The sequence below is a fragment of the Procambarus clarkii genome, chromosome 74 (genome assembly GCF_040958095.1).
Source record: "Procambarus clarkii isolate CNS0578487 chromosome 74, FALCON_Pclarkii_2.0, whole genome shotgun sequence".
NCBI classification, from domain to species: Eukaryota; Metazoa; Arthropoda; class Malacostraca; order Decapoda; family Cambaridae; genus Procambarus; species Procambarus clarkii.
Genome location: NC_091223.1, coordinates 14,923,133 through 14,942,716, shown reverse-complemented (window position 1 = coordinate 14,942,716; position 19,584 = coordinate 14,923,133). Strand labels below are relative to the sequence as shown.

General features: G+C 46.8%; 1 protein-coding gene across 1 annotated transcript in view; it reads right to left on the bottom strand.

Annotated features, from left to right (window-relative positions):
• Nucleotides 1-19,584, bottom strand: part of LOC123767354 (uncharacterized) — a 126,182-nt gene that overhangs the window by 97,676 nt on the left and 8,922 nt on the right.

Below are 19,584 nucleotides of genomic sequence, written 5' to 3'. Positions count from 1 at the left end.
TGAGAATGGTCCAGGACGGACCGAAACGTCGTCGTCCCTTCAACTTCTAGTGTGTGGTCTGGTCAACATACTTCAGCCACGTTATTGTGACTCATCGCCTGTCTATCACAGCTCTTCGCGTGTCTGTGATTCTTGAGCTAAAAGCAATGTTCTCAAATGCTTGTGACTCCCGTGTGTATACGCATCTTTCATTTATGCAATTGTGTGTGTTATCCGTACCATCGTTACCTCTGAGTATTTTGTATGTCTGGATCATCTCTCTTGCTTCATGTGTGCGCGCGTACGTGCGCATATATTAGTGTTGACGTGTGTGCCTTTTAATGTGCATCTCACGTATATGCGAGTTGATCTGAATACAAGTGGTGTGTGTGTGTGTGTGTGTGTGTGTGTGTGTGTGTGTGTGTGTGTGTGTGTGTGTGTGTGTGTGTGTGTGTGTGTGTGTGTGTGTGTGTATTCACCTTGTTGTATTCACCTAGTTGTGCTTGCGGGAGTTGAGCTCTGCTCTTTCGGCCCGCCTCTCAACTGTCAATCAACTATTACTAACTACAAATTCTTTTTCACACACACACACACACACACACACACACACACACACACACACACACACACACACACACACACACACACACACACACACGTACACACACACCCGGCTGGCTGTGTGTGTACATGAAGCAAGTTACCTACAGCTATCCATCGTGAGGAGAAAATCATGGAAACTGAGGTCAGTGGGACAAGTGACCAGCGCGGCCACCATCACCACCACCACCACCACCACCACCACCACTGAAAGCACCAGCAGTCACTACCAACAACACCACCACCATTACCAGCACCATCTGCAGGTATGATAATATCAGCACCACCACTACCACCACCATCACCACCACTAAGACAACCTGATTACCAAACAAGAAAACTTTCCAAACCAACATACCACACGCACGCACAGGAGCACGGGTGGGACACGAACAAGGGGACACAGGTGGAGACTGAGTACCCACATGAGCCACAGAGACGTTAGAAGGAACTTTTTCAGTGTCAGAGTAGTTAACAGGTGGAATGCATTAGGCAGTGATGTGGTGGAGGCTGACTCCATACACAGTTTCAAATGTAGATATGATAGAGCCCAGCAGGCTCAGGAATCTGTACACCAGTTGATTGACAGTCGAGAGGCGGGCCCAAAGAGCCGAAGCTTAACACCAACAAGCACAACTAGGTGAGTACACAGGTCATTCGAGGTGGTCCCCAGTCCTAGGCTCTGAAGGATCCAATAACTAGGTCTATGCAACAGGAATCACAGGAATGAGAGAGCCAAGGAACTTAAGGCTCTTAAGAGAGCCTAAGAACTTAAGGCTCTTAAGAGAGCCTAAGAACTTAAGGCTCTTAAGAGAGCCTAAGAACTTAAGGCTCTTAAGAGAGCCTAAGAACTTAAGGCTCTTAAGAGAGTCTAAGATAGTGATCACAGTGCTATACAACCCTCGACAACACAACACAAGAACCAGCCTAAAAGCATAAGAAAAACCCGGCTAACGAAGGCCCTGGTCGAAAGCTTTCTCGGCTGTAAGTGAGAACAAGTATTCGACTCTAATCATGGCGGGATTTCAAGCATGATGACACGACAGATTGGGAGAACAATGAATCCCCAGGGGATACAGGTTCATGACGAGGTTAATTATTGGAAGCAGCAATGAGAAACGTTCCAGGTCAACACTAATTAGTCCACCAGGTTGGGCCAATGATGAGCCAGATATTCACTTTGAGTGATTACATTGGTATCTGAGAATCTGGTCTCAGATACAGGCCTTTTATATTATTAATATATTAGGTACATCCGCATTTGTGCAGCTACACTAAACTATATGAAGGGGAGTACAGTGTGTCAAAAAGCTAGCTACGTGATGCTAAAAAATCCCCATCAGACAGGATGGTTAGTCATACAGAGGAATGTGATAAGCAGTCTGCACTGGCAGACTCTGGGTGCATTATGAGGATATCATCAACACAAGAGTGAATAAGGTAGCAGTGGTAATACAAGTCCCCATCTCGCAGGATGGTTAGTCATACAGGGCCATATGTTTAGTAGCCTGCACTGGCAAATTTTGAGAGGTGAACAGGCCACCGAACTTTAAAACTTCTCTCTCTACACCCACATCCTCTTCCAGAATTTAGGAAATGTAGATGTTTATCTCTCAGAATGTTTGGTAATATGTTTATTGCTTTGTGATGTGTGTATATGTATGTATTAACACGATGTACTGAACGGGGTGAGAATAGCTTGAGCTACCTCATCCATTTGTGTGTATTTTACCTCAATAAACTTGTTTCAATTTTCAATTTCCAGAATTTCGCCTTCCCCTATCCCTCTTCCTACCCAATCCTTTCCAAACCCTTTGGACATCTAAGTTCAAGTCCAAGTAAGGACGCGCTGGTCTGCAAGGACAGCAGGAGGTACAAGTATGGCATACCGAAAGGGAAAACAGCGAGGAAATACTTTCTTTAAGGTATATCACGAGAACCAGCTCAATAAATGGAATCAAACCGCTTAAACATGAGAGCACTGAACATTTACAGAAACAAAAGACTGTCAAAGAGCAGAGAGGAGCGCCAGAGGCCCAGGAATGAGTCTTTCAGGACGAGAACAAAGAAACAGACAGGAAAATTGAAAAGGACATTGTAGCTACAGCAAGGGACTCAAATTACTCCACAGCCACATCAAGAGGAAGACCACCAAGGAACATGTCAAAATACATTATGAGGTGAAAAGAGAAACTCTATACACATCTTTAAATGAAGATATGGTAGTGCCCAATAAACTTGGGAGCGAGTACGTTAGTTGACTGAAGATTAAGAGGCGGGATCAAAGAGCTGAAGTTCATCTCCGGTAAGTAAAACTAGGCGAGTATAAGTACACAAATATACTGCTATTTTAAATAGCAGTGGAGCGTGGTCCTGGTCCATAAGGTCACCTGGAGCATGGGCCTGGTCCAATAGGTCACCTGGAGCGTGGTCCTGGTCCTAAAAGTCACCTGGAGCGTGGTCCTGGTCCTAAAAGTCACCTGGAGCGTGGTCCTGGTCCTAAAAGTCACCTGGAGCGTGGCCCTGGTCCTAAAAGTCACCTGGAGCGTGGTCCTGGTCCTAAAAGTCACCTGGAGCGTGGTCCTGGTCCTAAAAGTCACCTGGAGCGTGGCCCTGGTCCTAAAAGACATCTCCAGCGTGGACCTGGTCCAATAGGTCACCCTGGAGCGTGGTCCTGGTCCTAAAAGTCACCTGGAGCGTGGTCCTGGTCCTAAAAGTCACCTGGAGCGTGGCCCTGGTCCTAAAAGACATCTCCAGCGTGGACCTGGTCCAATAGGTCACCCTGGAGCGTGGTCCTGGTCCAGAAGGTCACCTGGAGCGTGGTCCTGGTCCAAAAGGTCACCTGGAGCGTGGTCCTGGTCCAAAAGGTCACCTGGAGCGTAGGCCTGGTCCTGGACCAAACTGTCGACCTCGAGCACAATTCTAGTCCAGTAATTGGCCTGGAAACAGTCCACAAGAGACAGCTAGTCAAGTTAGGTGGTGGGCGCGCCTGGAGGCTGAGTGATGAGCGTGGCGTCCTTCCCGCAGTGTTTAACACCCAGCACACCCACTACCACAAACTTCGTGCCGTTTAACACTTGCTAAATAGTTACCTGGCCCCCGTGTCCAACGGGCGTGTCCGGCCTCAGAGCACAACGTCGTCACGCGACTGATGCTCACCAAAGAGTCAAAAGCTCTGCTCCGGCTACCAGAACTGAGAACGCGGTCGACTTTCTTGGAAATAAAGTGTAGGAGCAAGACATATAACAAGCCATACTGGTGCCTGGGATATTAGCTGTCTGGTTGATTGATTGATGAAGATTAAGCCACCCAAGAGGTGGCACGGGCATGAATAGCCCGTAAGTGGTAGCCCTTTCGAGCCATTACCAGTATCAAAAGATGATACTGGAGATCTGTGGAGGTGCAACTACACCCTGCGTGACGGGAGATGTCTCCCGGACCAAGTGGTGACCAAATAGGTGGAGCTGTCTGGTGCCTTTAATGGCTAGTTATCTAGAATCCTAGCCAATCATCCCGACTCTCCCTATTGTAATCGGTTAATAATTAATAATTAACACGAACCTTCGCCTACAGGATGGGCAGTAGTTTAACATTTCGCTCACAACTTTGTCTTGTCTCCTTGTTGTCTTACGGCCAAGGCTTATAGTAAGGCTCCCTCATACAACTCGGCTACAAGTATCTGTTGTTGTTGTTGTTTTAGATTTAGCTACTCAGAACGAAATGTCTGTGTAGCACGGGCTATAGTGAGCCCGTGAACAAGTATCTCTAGCCATTAGGCTTGTATAGTGATGTACATGAAGTGAAGTGTAAAGTCTGTGGACAGACACACTCACACACTCTTAAGCATTACATCTTAACACTGTGATAAAAATGGAGCCATTTAGAGATGAGCTAAATTTTTATGAGCTCATTTGATTTAATATACCGCTTCACGAGATAAGTACCCTGGAAACACAAACATAAACTGTTTCTATTTTCCGCTTGTTACAACTTGTAATAAAGTTGTTACATCTTGGCTTAACGTGTTTATGACGTATTAGAACGTTGTTACAACTTGCTATATTGGTTGTTATAACTGGTTAGGTGGGGTTAAAACTTGTTCGAACGTTGTACCAACGTCGTAGTTTCGGTGTGTGTTTGGTGGGTATGGGGTGCACAATATACTAGCAGCCTCTGGCGGCAACAATAAGAAATCTCATTCATTCTCGATGATGTATCTTCACATGGACTTCTACCTCAGGTCTACTGGTGCAGGCTGCTTCACTTCACAATGTACTAATTCAACCTCCCAAAAAAACATTAATTGAAAAAATCTAAATCTCAACATGAATTACTTATAGGGATAAAATTCATGGATAAGATTAGGAGAGGACTAAGAAAGGCGTCCACGGGAGACATCTCCCGTCACGCAGGGTGTAGTTGCACCTCCACAGATCTCCAGTATCAGCTCTTGATACTGGTAATGGCTCAAAAGGGCCCCACCACTTACGGGCTATTCATGCCCGTGCCACCTTTTGGGTAGCTTAATCTTCATCAATCAATCAAGAAAGGCGTCCACTCAAGATGAGTGGCGCTGCCCAATAAACTCGCTCCTTGGGGCAAAATTAAAATTTAAAATGAGAAAGGCGTCCAGTGGCCCCCGGGCGGGCGGGCGGACGCACATGTGAGGTACACATACCACCCGCCTTAATGTGTAGGAGCAGGCGGCAGAACAAGGGGTCCCTGGTTGTCTGCAGTCATCCTCGCGCTAGTCCGTCCCATGGTGACCATAACCTCAATGGCGCGTGAATGTTGAGTGAGGTGCAGCTATAATGAACAGTTGTTGTTGTTGGGTCCGTCAAGATGGAGGTGTGAGGGGGAGGCGGGAGGGAGTGAGGCTTGGGAGCGCTTCTCTAGTACCCCAAGAGGGGGAGGCAAGGCGCCCTAGCAGTACCTAGCCTCGCCTGCAGACGAAACCAAGCATACTCTACAACACGAATGTCGCCCGGGATCGAAAAGCAGTTCGTGTTGGCAGCTGAGTCACTAGAGGAAGCTGAGGTATGGCGGGTGGCGCCATTCTGACAAGTAGGCTGGCGGGCGGCTGGTGCAGCAGACACCGCCTGCTTTTCGTCTTCCCCATCTCTCTCTCTCATTTGCTTTCCAGTGACTTAAGTATTACTTCAAGCCATAAACACATTGCCTCTCCCTCTCCTAGGTACTTAGGACACCATACGCACTAGGAAATCAAAATAGTGTGATATATTGTGTGGAAAATCATTTCCACTTGAGACAGTTAAGCAAGTCCCAGCTGTGTCTGGGTACAAGTGACAGGATGAACAACCCAGCGGGTTTTCTTCCTATTGGGGGAGTGTTGTACATGCTGCTATGGCGGTGTGTCCACTCACAAGATGAGTGACGCTGCCCAATACTGTCACTATGACGGTGTGTCCACTCACAAGATGAGTGACGCTGCCCAATACTGTCACTATGACGGTGTGTCCACTCACAAGATGAGTGGCGCTGCCCAATACTGTCACTATGACGGTGTGTCCACTCACAAGATGAGTGGCGCTGCCAAATAAACTCGCCCCTCGGGGCAAAATTTAAAATTTCCCAAAGCTATATCACGCTATTCTGGTTTCCTAGTTGAAGGGAGCGGTTGTTGGGGAACGCCATTACCTACGCCAGAGTGTACGCGAGTAATTTGTGAAAACTTAGATAGGCCACCAGCTTGGTGCCTAGAGACTTTGGTGGATTCGGCCCGGATCCCAGCTTGAAACATTTACATTATATCGTAGTCCAGTGGGTTAGGGCGCGCGTCTGGAGTGACCTGTACATATTTATAAGATATACCAGTTCACATCTGTGGTGAGCCATGTTACACAGTTACCAACCATGCAGTCCACATCGATCTAATGATGGCAGGTGTGGAAAATTCAGTTATGTGCATGCACTATTTTGCATATTTGGCCTTCCCATGTGTGACTTGAGGGGGAAATATTAAACTCCACTTTATTTACATAAAAGATGAACTTTTAACACTCACCTTGGCCCGAACACTCGCATTAGTACATCCATCGTACTGTAATTAAGGGTCAGGCTATCCACCTTCGCATGCGGGAGAGTACTAGCCTAAGCAGGCTTCTAAATATAATCAAACACACAAACCCCCATGAATGACGCGACTATGGTAGCCTAGCGTGGGCTAGCAACACCTCGCTGTGTTGGCAGAGTGACCAACACTACAATATATTCACCACCAGGAGCCACACACACCTCACATCACCCACACCCACACATGTCGCAGCCTCCACACAACACACACGTCACCAACGGAATTTAAATCCTACTTAAAACCTTGCTCCACCTAGCCTAAACCAACCTAATCCAACTCTACATAAATCAACCTAACCTTAACCTAATCCCACGGGAGACATCTCTCGTCACGCAGGGTGCAGTCGCACCTCCACAGATCTCCAGTATCAGCTCTTGATACTGGTAATGGCTCAAAAGGGCCACCACTTACGGGCTATTCATGCCCGTGCCACCTTTTGGGTGGCTTCATCTTCATCTCAACACATTCACAAAGGAGACATCTCCCGTCATGCAGGGTGCATTCGCACCTCCACAGATCTCCAGTATCAGGTCTTGATACTGGTAATGGCTTAAAAGGGCCACCACTTACGGGCTATTCATGCCCGTGCCACCTTTTGGGTGGCTTAATCTTCATCAATCATCAATTTAACCTAATCCATCCCAACATAAACCAACCTAACTTAACCTAATCCAAACCAACCTAACCTAACGTTATATAAGGTTTTAACAATCTGAGAGCGAGATACAGGCCATTCCAACCTTTGGTTCATGATGACTACACGACAATTCAGGGCCAGACGTTTGCCAAACTCTGACGCACTTGATGCCTATAAATAAAAACAAATGATGTCTATGTTAACCTAGCAGGCAACAGGTTCCTGGATGCAAGACGACTGTTGTGGGTTGCATCCCGTGGAAGGAGAGTCGCTGGCCTAGGAGGGAGGAGGGGCCTGATTTGAAGTATATTGAGAAATAAATACACACAAAGGGATGAGGTATCAAAGGATACCTGATCAACCAGGCTGTGACTCATACGTCAGGCTGCGAGCAGCCGCGTCTAACAGCCTGGTTGATCAGTCCAGCAACCAGGAGGCCTGGTCGACGACCGGGACCGCGGGGACACTAAGCCCCGGAAGCACCTCAAGGTAGCCTCAAGGAGGTATCTCAAGCTATTCTCACCCCGTTCAGTACAACGTGTTCATACATACATATATATACAGAGAGAGAGAGAGAGAGAGAGAGAGAGAGAGAGAGAGAGAGAGAGAGAGAGAGAGAGAGAGAGAGAGAGAGAGAGAGAGAGAGAGAGAGAGAGAGAGAGAGAGAGAGAGAGAGAGAGAGAGAGAGAGAGAGAGAGAGAGAGAGAGAGAGAGAGAGAGAGAGAGAGAGAGAGAGAGAGAGAGAGAGAGAGAGAGAGAGAGAGAGAGAGAGAGAGAGAGAGAGAGAGAGAGAGAGAGAGAGAGAGAGAGAGAGAGAGAGAGAGAGAGAGAGAGAGAGAGAGAGAGAGAGAGAGAGAGAGAGAGAGAGAGAGAGAGAGAGAGAGAGAGAGAGAGAGAGAGAGAGAGAGAGAGAGAGAGAGAGAGAGAGAGAGAGAGAGAGAGAGAGAGAGAGAGAGAGAGAGAGAGAGAGAGAGAGAGAGAGAGAGAGAGAGAGAGAGAGAGACAATCACACTCAACATATTACTGAACCTTCTGATTTCTAACAAGCTAGTTCGTAATCCCTAGTAAATAACATGTAATTCCTTCTTACCAATCTTGCAATAAACCTTACAGCCATATTACACAAAACTAAATCATCATCTAAATTACATAAACACTGCCTTCAGAACGCCACAAACTTGATGTGGATCGGACAGGTTGTTGTCGTAGATGGTGCCAAGACAACCAAGTGGTGCCAAGACCTATTTTGTACCATAGTGGGGGGAGGCAGACCTATTTTGTGCCATAGTTGGGGGGAGGCAGACCTATTTTGCGCCATTGTTGGGGGAGGCAGACCTATTTTGTACCATAGTTGGGGGAGGCAGACCTATTTTGTACCATAGTTGGGGGAGGCAGACCTATTTTGTGCCATAGTGGGGGGAGGCAGACCTATTTTGCGCCATTGTTGGGGGAGGCAGACCTATTTTGCGCCATAGTAGGGGGGAGGCAGACCTATTTTGTACCATAGTTGGGGGAGGCAGACCTATTTTGTGCCATAGTTGGGGGAGGCAGACCTAGTTTGTGCCATAGTAGGGGGGAGGCAGACCTATTTTGTACCATAGTTGGGGGAGGCAGACCTAGTTTGTGCCATAGTAGGGGAGGCAGACCTAGTTTGTGCCATAGTAGGGGGGAGGCAGACCTATTTTGTGCCATAGTTGGGGGAGGCAGACCTAGTTTGTGCCATAGTAGGGGGAGGCAGACCTATTTTGTGCCATAGTAGGGGAGGCAGACCTAGTTTGTGCCATAGTTGGGGAGGCAGACCTAGTTTGTACCATAGTTGGGGGAGGCAGACCTAGTTTGTGCCATAGTAGGGGGGGAGGCAGACCTATTTTATACCATAGTTGGGGGAGGCAGACCTAGTTTGTGCCATAGTTGGGGGAGGCAGACCTAGTTTGTGCCATAGTAGGGGGGGAGGCAGACCTATTTTGTGCCATAGTAGGGGGAGGCAGACCTATTTTGTACCATAGTTGGGGGAGGCAGACCTAGTTTGTGCCATAGTAGGGGGGAGGCAGACCTATTTTGTGCCATAGTAGGGGGAGGCAGACCTATTTTATACCATAGTTGGGGGAGGCAGACCTTGTTTGTGCCATAGTAGGGGGGAGGCAGACCTATTTTGTGCCATAGTAGGGGGAGGCAGACCTATTTTATACCATAGTAGGGGGAGGCAGACCTATTTTGTACCATAGTAGGGGAGGCAGACCTATTTTGTACCATAGTTGGGGGAGGCTGACCTATTTTATACCATAGTAGGGGAAGACAGACCTGTGCAGTAACCCAGGTGGGGAATAGGGAGTAACCCAGCGCTCTGACCAAGTTTCCTGACTGGTGGTCTGATCAACCAGGTTGTTTGATGCAGCACATGTAATATATTCTACATTTACGATTTGTCCTGTTGTAATCATGTTTACTCAATTGTATTCTCCACGTTAGTATAATTTCTGACGTCGGGGACAGCAAGCCAGTGCCTATCGAGGTCCCCCTAGTCTAGGGGCTAGACCTAGCCCGTGTCTAGGGCTAGGCCAACTACTAATCTCCCCCAGGATGCTTCCCACAACAATTCCCTAGCTCCCAGGGTACCTATTATACGGCTAGATGAACAGAGGCATTAGGTGAAAGGAAACATTCCCAAACGTTACTACCCTGCCTGGAGACCGAACTCGGGTCCCCCTTGATCGTGAACCAAGAACGTATTACCTGGGATATACCTGGAGACAGTTTCAATAGCTGTCCGAGCAGCATGTGATTTGCATAACCCGTAGTAACCCCTACCTACCTACCTAACCCATCGAGTCCGACGCATAGAAAACGTCAACAATAGCGTAGGATATTATTAAGGGATTGGTAGGTTCCGTTAAAATAGAGACGTGTGAGGGAAGAGGACGGGTTGCAGGATGACAGGAGGAAGTGGACTGGTCTAGCCCGGGCAAGGAGCAGGACTCCATGTTCCCAAGCTGCCACATCCGGGCCTTGAAGGGCCTCCTCTCACGCCCTCTCCCCCCCCCCCCTCTCTCTCTCTCTCTCTCTCTCCCTCTCTCTCTCCCTCTCTCTCTCTCTCTCTCTCTCTCTCTCAGCAGGCTCAGTGTTCCCCCTTTCATGGCTCCTGGTTTTCCTTGGAACACGGCCTGCTAATCCATTTACAACTGGATACCTATCTATTCTCCCCCTCACTCCTACCTGCTTGCCTGCTCTCTCCCCTCACTCTCCCTCCCCCCACACACCTCTGCCACACCCCCTCGGGGAAATCCACACCTTATCACACTCTTGGCATACTCGTGAGGAGGAAGAGGGAGGGGGAAGGGGAGTGCCATCCTCAGGCGCCACGACAAGAGGCTCACTCTGCACATATACTCTACACCAATAGAGCTGGGTTAAGAATCATCGCCCAGTAGCTGAAGCTCAACCACAGCTAAGTCAATGTCAAACCAATTCTGAATTATGCAGCGCCAACATGGTTATCTTGAGATGATTTCGGGGCTTTTTAGTGTCCCCGCGGCCCGGTCCTCGACCAGGCCTCCACCCCCAGGAAGCAGCCCGTGACAGCTGACTAACACCCAGGTATCTATTTTACTGCTAGGTAACAGGGGCATTGGGTGAAAGAAACTCTGCCCATTGTTTCTCGCCGGCGCCTGGGATCGAACCCAGGACCACAGGATCACAAGTCCAGCGTGCTGTCCGCTCGGCCGACCGGCTCCCTTACCTGTTCTTATTTGTAATGGAGTTCTTATTTGTAATGGAGTTCTTATTTGTAATGGAGTTCTTATTTGTAATGGAGTTCTTATTTGTAATGGAGTTCTTATTTGTATTAAATACAAACCGAAGATGGAGAACGTGTAGAGGTGTACCATCAGACTGTTACCAGAGCTGAACGGTAGTTTATGAGCTACGACTTAACACTAGAGGTAATTAAAGTCTACGTCACTGAAAAAAAGAAGACCCAGAGAAGACATGATCTCCACATACGAAATACTCATTGGAAAATGGGGCAAGGACATACGCATGGGCCTGCGGGCCGCTCCAAGCAACAGTCTGTTGGATCAAGCAATCACAAGTCATAGAATTCCCAGAATCTACTCCAGGTATGGTACAGGAACGGTACACGAATAAGGAAATGAAGTGCAAATAACCCAAATGAGCTACAAACATTTGAAAGAATTGTTTTCAGTATGTGGAGGATACACAAGACTCTAGAACTTGATCACCGAAGGTTAAGGGGGTGGTCGAAGAGCTGAAGCTCAACCCCCCACAAGCATACTTAGCCAAGTACAACAGAGCATCACAGGGCTACTTGCCAAGTTTCGAAGTAACATCACAGTGTAAGTTACTGGCCCCGCATGCGGGAGGACTGTGGCTGGGGTCCACAACTGGAGCATTGTTCCTCCACTCCCGTCTGCCACACTAACTGGCGACCTGCGGCCAGATTCACGAAAGCACTTACGCAAACACTTACGAACCTATACATCTTTTCTCAATCTTTGGCGGCTTTGTTTACAATTATTAAACAGTTAATGAGCTCGGAAGCACCAGGAGGCTGTTTATAACAATAACAACAGTTGAATGGCAAGTTCTCACGCTTGTAAACTGTTTAATAAATGTAACCAAAGCCGTACAAAGATTGAGGAAAGTTGTACACGTTCGTAAGTGCTTGCGTCAGTGCTTTCGTGAATCTGGCCCCTGGACGGGTAAACGCTTAATGGATCGGGCTCCAGGGAAAAAAACAAGTAGGGTATGAACAAATCCACAAGGGCCGTGACGAGGATTCGAACCTGCGTCCGGGAGCATCCCAGACGTTCATTTGATGCATCACGTTAGTGTGATCTCTGTGTGTGAAGTAGGGTATGAGCTTTGCAAGAAGGTGTGTTTGTGTGAACTCTTGGCCACTCTTGGCCACTATGTTTGCCACTCTTGGCCACTATGTTTGTGGCCACTCTTGGCCACTATGTTTGTGGCCACTCTTGGCCACTCTTGGCCACTCTTGGCCTTCAGACACCAGTCAAAACCACTCGTGTTTCTGCATCTTCCAGTTTGTAAAGTAAAGCATTTTTAAAGCCTTGGATAGCTTTAAACACTAGTATTATCATGCCTTCATTGTTGTATGATAACATTATTACATCTCCTGTTATTAACGGCATGGTATCTTGTTCTTCCCTCTGTAATTAGGATAACGCAGCCTAATGCAAAACTCCCAGCTGTGTCTGGGTACAGGTGACAGGACGAACAACCCAGCGGGTTTTCTTCCTATTGGGGGGTGTTGTACATGCTGCTATGGCGGTGTGTCCACTCACAGGATGAGTGGCGCTGCCCAATACTGTCACTATGGCGGTGTGTCCACTCACAGGATGAGTGGCGCTGCCCAATACTGTCACTATGGCGGTGTGTCCACTCACAGGATGAGTGGCGCTGCCCAATACTGTCACTATGGCGGTGTGTCCACTCACAGGATGAGTGGCGCTGCCCAATACTGTCACTATGGCGGTGTGTCCACTCACAAGATGAGTGGCGCTGCCCAATACTGTCACTATGGCGGTGTGTCCACTCACAAGATGAGTGGCGCTGTCCAATAAACTCGCCCTTCGGGGCAAAATTTAAAAATTTAAAAAATGCTAAATTTCAATAAAGATGTTGAGTACCCATGACAAGCATCATAAGCGAGTACAACTTGAGTCATTCATGGCCAGAGTGGTGACCACTGGTGTAGACGTATTCACAACCTTCACAACACGTTGGCGCTCGGTCTCCAGAAAATAAAATGAGCCAAGGTTTTCCTGTCTGCTCGCCTAACTCGTCACTCGCTGTGTAAATATTATGATCCCCTTCCCATAACACTCCCTGCCACTGTGGTCAACCACACTGCTGCGAGTCTGTACATGTGCTATTGCACTGGGCAAACGTGATCTGCCACACCAGGGCTGCCATACCTGGAAGGCACTAGGCTGCCATAAAATGGCCACCGGCCTATTACTCCAAGAAGACACCGGGCTGCCACTCACTAAGTAGGTAAGTGTACCTGGCATCAGCTCGGAGGCAGGTGACAGTACACAATAGGAAAATTGTATTTTCATATTCGTACATTGAAACGTAAATACAGTCTAATGTAGTTGATTGTAGCCCATGATATATATGTGCTTCAGCCTACAGTTTAGACCTATTGTATGTATGTGTGTGTGTGTGTGTGTGTGTGTGTGTGTGTGTGTGTGTGTGTGTGTGTGTGTGTGTGTGTGTGTGTGTGTGTGTGTGTGTGTGTGTATGACCCTCTGTCCTGTGTGACAGTGAATACCAGCATTATCTTCACTCTAACAAGACCTAACTGACTTCCTCAAATTAGGCAAAATTGTAATTAATTGTTGTTAATAAAGGTGTTCATAAATAATGAAGGTGACGAAGAGCTCATGAGCAAGGTAACCCACTTGCCTTGGGTGTGTGTTTCTTTCTGTGTGTCTCGATATTTGATACAAGAGCAAGCAGGATCAGTGAGAAATGTCTGCGATTTCCCCTGACCTGAAATTTGATCTACCAGACCTTGGGGTAAGCCAGTGCTGGGTGCGAACTCATTTGCATACTGAATACACAATCGTAACTAAGAAATTTTTTTGTTGATATATTCTTAAATTCTGCATATCAGCAGTTAAGACAAGCACAGTGATAATATGCTTGACTTGACCTTGATTAATATATAATACTAAAGAGCAGCTCTTGTAGATCAGGTTATTATAAGGTTAACCTTGTGATAACGCGAGGCTACTCTCACACTAGACGCCAGGGGCCAGATTCACGAAGCAGTTACGCAAGTACTTACGAACGTGTACATCTTTCCTCAATCTTTGACGGCTTTGGTTACATTTATTAAACAGTTTACAAGCATGAAAACTTGCCAATCAACTGTTGTTATTGTTATAAACAGCCTCCTGGTTTCAGTCGCATATAGTCCTGGGGACCATTCAGGCTTGTTCGCATACATATATGTATACATATATATACGCACCCACCAAGGGAAGTCCTAAAGGTGTTCGCCCTGTTAATGTGTCTGTAATATTGTGTGTAAGTGTTGTGTAAACTGTGAGTGTAAACTGTGTGTGTGTGTGAGTGTGTGTGTAAACTGTAAAGGTCTTAATTTGTTGTATGCACACAAATTCTTAAACTGTGTTAGTTGAGTACTCATGATGCGCATGAAGCAGCGAGTGTATCGTGGGCCGCATATAAACGGGTCCGCGGACCGCAGGTGTTGTGTTTGACACCGCATGATCTACAACATTTTACGGGCTATTCATGCCCGTGCCACCTTTTGGGTGGTTTAATCTTAATCAATCAAAATGCGACATTCTTTGTAGGATGACTAAGTTGGGTCACAGATCGCCTCGGCGCTGAGTACATGTGCGGCCAGTTAGTGAGAGTATCGGCCAAGTTAACTGACACAAACCAATAACAAAACAAGGTGCTATGTTCTCGGAAGACAATACGGAAGTCTCAGAAGACTCTGGAGTCTTGTTTATCAATTAGACAGGATGCGCTGTATGATAAACGTCAGCACAGATCGAACAACAGTGGACATCTTCAAGAGGAAACTAGTTTCCTCCAAGGAGTGCCGAACCAACCGGGCTGTGGTGGGTATGTGGGCCTGCGGGCCGCTCCAAGCAACAGCCTGGTGGACCAAACTCTCACAAGTCAAGCCTGGCCTCGAGCCGGGCCGGGCTTGGGGAGTAGAACAACTCCCAGAACCCCATCAACCAGGTATCAACCAACCAGGTACTGACTAAAATCAAGATGGCTACAACATTGGTTAGCCTTTAAAAGACCTGGTGGTGTTCCCTAGCTAGGTGTAGACTAGTTGTAGACTAGACTAGGCGAACTTGGTAATCAGACGATCGGTGTGACCTGATCGGCCGCATTTATAAAAGAGGTGTCCTAAAGTGCAGCTGACTCGCAGCAATTGCTACATATCGGGGTATTAATATGATGTGGACTATTACTGAACGTGTCACTTTAGTTTTTTAGTTTAGTTCATTTATTATGCACCCCATACCCATCTTGTGGGCGGTAGTGGAAAGGGTTACAGAGGCACATAATGGGCTCAGGGACTGAACCCCACAATTCATTTAGCTAAGCAAGTTACAATCTTGATGAGCTAGTTACAAAATTCAATATAAGTCATCACATCAACAATGGGTTCGAGATCGACCTCAAGTACAGGTTCTAAATGTTCTGCTGTTCAAAACAGCAATTACACTGCACAGCGTTAGAGTTCGCCCACAGCTGTTGTAATTTTAAAACATTTCTACTATAAACAGCCTGTGTAGCAGCATAATTTGATTTGAAAGTCCTACCTGTACTTCTGCTCCTATACTGTTCTACAACACATGCTACCTACTCTTAATTGCCTCTATCTGAATTTCTGTAAACTCGTAAGGTTTACTGTCGGGAATTTCTGAGTCAGGAAGGTCAGGAATTTCTGAAAAGTGAATATTCCCGTTAGCAAGTGTTACCTCCCAGCCGTCTGCATCCCCAGTGAATGGCTAGTAGAGCTAGTAGAGCAACCCGTCCTCTTGGCTAGTAGAGCAACCCGTCCTCTTAAAAATAACGTCACTTTTCGCTCGTATGGCACGCTATGGCTAAAAGTGGACGTAATTTGAAATGAAATCGACTCACAAAAGTGACGTACTGTTCCGTTTTCTGTTTGAGTCATCCGGCTTACTCGGAAAGGTTAGGAGAGGAAACTTTCAATTAACATTTTTCATAAAAATTTGAAACTTTATGAGAATTTCCTGCCCACCTAACCTATCAGAGGACCCTTAACTTACTGTTGTTGAAAACAAAATCCCAAATTTATTTTCATTTTTTTTAATTTTCAAATTACGTCCACTTTCGGCCATACGGGCAAACAGCCAAGAGCGACGTTATTTTTAAAAGGACAGGTTGTTCTTAGCAAGTGGTTATATATAATAGTGACTGGTGTAGTTTCCCTTTAAGCTACCGTCAACAGTTAGTTAATAATATAACTGTACTCGACGTTGCGTATCACAAGGCTAGTAAATGCACAATGAATTCACATCACACACACAGAGATCACACTAACGTGATGCATCAACCCTGTCGTAGCTCAGTCCATTAAGGCAGTGTCTGTGATGCTCCTGGACACAGGTTCGAATCCTCGTCACGGCCTTTGTGGAGTTGTTCATTTGTTGAATTCACATCAACGTGATGTATCAGTGAGAAAATCAGTAGGGGTCAAGTGTGCCAGTTCTTTCGAACTGGCACACTTGGTACTCCGAAACACACGCCCTACACCACTACAAATCTCCCCTCCCCCCCCCCCCCCAACCTTCGAATCCTCCTCATGGATCCCACTAATTTTCAACTTGGCATATTTCTGCCAAGTTAGGCTTGCTTGTAATCACAACACTAGGGAGTGGGATGTTGAAGTAATTAGGTGCTTAAGGTTTGCCTTATTTGCTGCCTTATTAGATTAAGGCAGCTTCTGGGATGCTCTCGGACGCAGGTTCGAATCCTCGTCACGGCCCTTGTGGATTTGTTCAAGTAATTAGGTGATTTGCGCAGCCCGTTAAATACTGCTGTGATATCACTCTGCTGATTGGTTGAGACAGTCATGTGATGAAACTTCTAGACGGTTTTACAAGCTACTATTTTATTAATACAAGACTTAGTGAAATTACTAAATACATCGGGGGAAATTTCCTAAATCACAGGCCGAATGCCGCTAGCCTAATTCAATTTCTTCAATTTCTTTCTGGCCTAATAACACCGAATGTTAGCCAATGTGTTTCTGGATGGTAAACAGAATGCTTGTATGACCAAGGAATGGCAAAATGTGCACAGAGGATCAAGGGACTCCGTAACACAATATTCAGAGTATTTGTTGACTATGGCAGCGGTTCATTTTCTTAGGCTAATTGAGTGTGAATTAAAAAGTGAATTTACTGCCGCTCCCCTATTATTATATTTACTGTCCCAGGAGGCCTGGTCGACGACCGGGCCTGCGGGGACACTAAGCCCCGGAAGCACCTCAAGGTAACCCCTACTCATTTTCTGCGCCACTTAGAAATCCTAAACCAATGTCGACAGACATAACGTTAGCTTCATACCATAAAAAGTATATTTACTGGCGTTTTTGTGCTTCACAAAGGAAGATATGCCATTTATAAAGTTGGTGTAGTTAGATAGGGAGTAGAGAGAATGGGATATGGAGATTGGGAGTTGGGAGAAGATGGAGAACTGAGGGGAGATGGGGAGTTGGGAGGGGAAGATGGGAAGTTAGTGCAAGACGAAGACTGATTTATCAACCATTTTTTCCTGGCGCCGATGCTGTGTCATTGACGCCGTTATAAAGAACAATATTCATCTAACCTTTGGGTTAGTTCTAATCACGTCTTGAATCCATAGGACCTGTCCCTGGACGAGATGGAGGACATTAATCAATCTCCAATCATTTGTCCAGGAGAAGGGGCTTCCCAAGCCCTGCTCGCCTGGGCTCTCAATCGGTGGAGCGCAGTATTCCTTACCGAGGAAAGAGAGAGAGAATTATCAGGGGAAGCGTCAAGCCATTATGACTATATAGCACTGGGAAGGGGTCAGGATAAGGATTTGAGATGGGACGGCGGGGAAGGAATGGTGCCCAACCACTTGTGGACGGTCCGGGATTGAACGTCGACCTGCAGGAAGCGAGACCGTCGCTCTACCGTCCACCTCAAGTGATGGACTACCAAGGAAAGAACTTAAGAACAACGATGACGGGGGAAGGGGCAGCGGGAATAGTGGAGTGAAGGGAGTAGGAACGTGAAGGATGGAGTAGAAGAGGGAAGGGCGTAGGAACGGCAAGGATGGAGTGGAAGAGGGAAGAAGGCAGGAAGGAGAGGGAGAGGAGCAGAGACAACGAATGTCAGGATTTAGGCTCTTGGCCAAGCTGTGAAGCTGGCGAGTTACTCAGCACTGCATGAAAGGCAACAGCAAATGCCGGGCGAGAAGGTCACTCTCTCAACAGTTGCACCTATTTCACCTATTAAATCTTATTCATTTTCCATTGTTCACCACACAAATGAAACTTTACTGTGGTATACTTAGCCTACTCTGAAAGCCATAACCCATGCTGTCTTCTCCCAGCAATATAATTCTGAGAGGGTATTCAATCATCTTTAGCAGTGCAGCCTGCAGTGGAGAGCGTGTAATTAAGTGGAGTTATGAGAGCTACGCTCGTGGTGTCCCGTCTTCCCGGTAATGTATGTCACGCGATAGAAACTGTTCATGGTTTTGGCATCCACCACCTTCTCACTGACATTGTTCCAACCGTGTGTTTGTGTACTCACTTAATTGTGCTTGCGGGCGTCAAGCTTCGGCTCTTTCGTCCCGCCTCTCAACCGTCAATCAACTGGTGTACAGATTCCTGAGCCTATTGGGCTCTATCATATCAACATTTGAAACTGTGTATGGAGTCAGCCTCCACCACATCACTGCCTTATGTATTCCATTTGTTAACTACTCTGACACTGAAAAAGTTCTTTCTAACGTCCCTGTGGCTCATTTGGGTACTCAGTTTACACCTGTGTCCCCTTGTTCGCGTCCCACCAAAACAGTTATCTTTATCTACCCTGTCAATTCCTCTGAGAATTTTGTAGGTAGTGATCATGTCTTCCTTTACTCTTCTGTCTTCCAGTGACGTAAGGAGCATTTCACTCAGCATCGTAACTCATGCCTCTTAGTTCTGGGACTAGTCTAGTGGCATACCTCTGAACTTTTTCCAGCTTCGTCTTGTGCTTGACAGGGTACGGGCTCCATGCTGGGGCCGCATACTCCAGGATTGGTCTTACATATGTGGTATACAAGGTTCTGAAGGATTCCTTACACAGGTTCCTGACGGTAGTTCTGATGTTAGCCAGTCTTGCATACGCCGCAGATGTTATTTTTTTATGTGGGCTTCAGGGGACAGGTTTGGTGTGATATCAACTCCTGGATATATCTGTCCGTTTCATGAAGGACTTCATCTTCCGGGCCACCAGAACTATGTTTTGCTCACTAGGTACACCTAGTATTACCACCCCCCCCCCCCACCTTTCCCCAACATAGAATGGACTCGGTCTGAGGACGGGTTGCATCCAGCAGTCGACCCCAAAGACACATTCATCAATTTTAACATGTTGTTCATTCAAAATAGGAACATTTCTCAAATAAAAATTAATAATGTGTGATATATATTAGCATACTGTGCATATTTAGGCATTGGTTAGGTTAG